Genomic DNA, 3,373 nt, shown 5'->3' with positions numbered 1-3,373 from the left:
AACCAGGAGCCCAGGCTGTCTATTTTCGTAAAATTGAAATGGAACTCCCGCCAACAGCTCACGTGAGGCTGTGTGCCGCAGATCTTGCTTTGTGATGCAAGATCACGTGGTGTGTTGAAAGTTCCCGGATGGGTGGTGATACTTCCTTCTTATTGTGCTGGGGAAATCTGATGTTGGCCCCTGAGTCCCGTTAACTTCCCCCAACTCGCCTCGCTTCCTGAGGCTCCTTGCATTTGACCTGGAGATTTTTGGCTGTTGTGTCTTCTCCCGGACTGGGGTGGGTGAGAAAGGAGAACGTCCCATGTTGTGGGCATCTTTGATTTCATTGCCTGCTTTACCGAGCGACTGTGAAGTCTAGGGGGGTGGATGGTTTCTGTGATGTGCTGATCTGTATCCAAAGGTCTCCGCGGTTCCTCACAGTCACGGGCGGAGCGGTTACCATACAAAGGCGTGAAGTATCTGGATGGGGAATTTTCTATAACCATATAATAATCACAGCACGGAAACAGGCCATCTCGGCTCTCCTAGTCCGTGCCGAACTCTTAATCTCACCTAATCCCACCTTCCCGCACTCAGCCCATAACCATCCACTCCGTTCCTGTCCATATACCTATCCAATTTTACCTTAAATGACACAACTGAACTGGCCTCTATTACTTCTACAGGAAACTCATTCCACACAGCTATCACTCTCTGTGTAAAGAAATACCCCCTCGTGTTTCCCTTAAACTTCTGCCCCCTAACTCTCAAATCATGTCCTCTAGTTTGAATCTCCCGTACTCTCAATGGAAACAGCCTGTTCACGTCAACTCTATCTATCCCTCTCAAAATTTTAAATACCTCGATCAAATCCCCCCTCAACCTTCTACGCTCCAATGAATAGAGACCTAACCTGTTCAACCTTTCTCTGTAACTTAAGTGCTGAAACCCAGGTAACATCCTAGTAAATCGTCCCTGCACTCTCTCTAAGTTATTGATATCATTCCTATAATTCGTTGACCAGAACAGTACACAATATTCCAAATTTGGCCTTAGCAATGCCTTGTACATTTTTAACATTACATCCCAACTTCTGTACTCAATGCTCTGATTTATAAAGGGGAGCATTCCAAAAGCCTTCTTCCCCACCCTATCTACATGAGACTCCATCTTCAGGGAACTATGAACTGTTATTCCTAGATCTCTGTTCCACTGCATTCCTCAATGCCCTACCATTTACCCTGTATGTTCTATTTGGATTATTCCTGCCAAAATGTAGAACCTCACATTTCTCAGCATTATACTCCATCTGCCAACGTTCAGACCATTCTTCTAACCGGCATAAATCTCCCTGCAAGCTTTGAAAACCCACCTCATTATCCACAACACCTCCTACCTTAGTATCATCGGCATACTTACTAATCCAATTTCCCACCCCATCATCCAGATCATTTATGTATATTACAAACAACATTGGGCCCAAAAGAGATCCCTGAGGCACACCGCTAGTCACCGGCCTCCATCCCGATAAACAATTATCCACCACTACTCTCTGGCATCTCCCATCTAGCCACTGTTCAATCCATTTCATTACTCCAGCATTAATACCTAACGACTGAACCTTCTTAACTAACCTTCCATGTGGAACTTTGTCAAAAGGCCTTGCTGAAGTCCATATAGACTACATCCACTGTCTTACCCTCGTCAACGTTCCTCGTAACTTCTTCAAAAAAAAACTTCTATGGTGTGTTGATGTAAAAATTGGTGAGCATCAAAGTATATATGGCAAAGTTCTTATTGGTTGCTCTAACTTTGTCATTTTAGAATCTTTTATGCAGTAGTATATACTATTAATTCAGTATCTGTGTGTTACTGGAGGACCATCAGTGATTGTCCTTGATCCCTTCTCCCACCTGGTTCCATCTGCTCATCCCGGCCCATCTCGTTCAACCTCTGTCCAGTCTCCTAACCCCCACCCCCCGCCCGCTTCAGTGATATACATCAACCATCTCGGTCAACTTCTGTCCACCCTGTATCCCACACCTCAATATTATCCATCAGCAATTTTTCCTGCAACAGTTGTCTTCATTGTGAAGTGTTCTTTTGTACCTTTGGCCTCGTTGAGTCATTTCCAGAATCGTTCTTTGTTTTCTGGAATGCATTAGTGTGGAGGTGCTGGTAATTGAACTGTGACTGGCTGACACACTGCAGCATTTTACTGGCAGCAAAGCGTACTTGGAGAGTTGGTGCTTGGGCTATAATCCTGTGATCGGCATTCCAGGCATATGGACCTGTCGGTGTTTTGGCTATGACTTTGGTTAGTGCTTCTACAGATGGAGCTGGATGGTCCTCCTTCTGCAATAAAGCTGAAATTTCGAGCAGCTGGACATTGGTTGTGGGGAAATCAGGGATTTCACTATTTCACTACCCAGTGTGAGATGTGGGGGGGGGGACGATGTGTGAGACTCTCAGGGTTGTTAAATGAGGTTCAGCTGTTTGACCCTGTGAGGTTGGGAACTGGATATCACAGTTTTTGATCCAGGTAAAAAGGACCCGGCAATCGAGCTGCTTGGACTTATGAGGTGTTGAGAGAGTATTCCTGGTCTGGGATCTATTGGGTTTTTTTTTTCCTGGAGTTCCTTTGGAAGCAAAGACTGCTACTGAGGAGAAGATGGGTTACCAGTCCATCCTCACTGGGAGAGGCTATGAGTAAATGTGCTGATCCGTCTTTACAACAGTAGAAATAGACTCGTGAGCTTTGGTGTCCAAACTGTGTTTGGAAACCACCCCCCCCCCCTCACTGTCACCTGTCTGTCACTCGGTGGAAATCAAGCAAATGGAAATGACTCGTTCTGTGATAGTAGAACAGTGAGCAAAGCAGAACTTTTCCTTGTAAATTATCCTGGTACCTATTTGTCTGTTTTTCCTGGAAATGTGTTCAGTACGGTTATTGCTAAGAAGGATTACAAAAATAATCTCTGGAATGATCGGCTTTATGTATGAGGAGCATTTGATGGTTCTCAATGCATTTCAGAGTGACGGTGGTGGTGGTGGGGGCAATATATTGTTAAGTAAACCTGCCGAATGCTGAAAAGACTGGATACAGTGGACATGGAGAGGACGTTTCCGTCAGATGGAGAGTCTGTAATCTTACAGCACAATCTCAGAATAAAAATGCTTCCGTTTAAAACTGAGATAAGAACAACAATGGCCAAAAGCTGTCTGATCTGTAGAATTTGTTGCCGCAGGGGTAGGTTGAGGCTGCCCTTGAGTGTATTTATGACATAGATTAATATATTCATGATTGCTAAGTCACGTCAGGGTTACAGAAGGAAGTCAGGAATATGCTGTTGGAATAATTCTCAGCCATGGTTGAGTGGTGGGGCAGAACAGT

The sequence above is a fragment of the Hypanus sabinus genome, unplaced genomic scaffold, assembly GCF_030144855.1.
Source record: "Hypanus sabinus isolate sHypSab1 unplaced genomic scaffold, sHypSab1.hap1 scaffold_47, whole genome shotgun sequence".
In the NCBI taxonomy this organism is placed as follows: Eukaryota; Metazoa; Chordata; class Chondrichthyes; order Myliobatiformes; family Dasyatidae; genus Hypanus; species Hypanus sabinus.
This window is presented reverse-complemented; position numbering follows the sequence as displayed.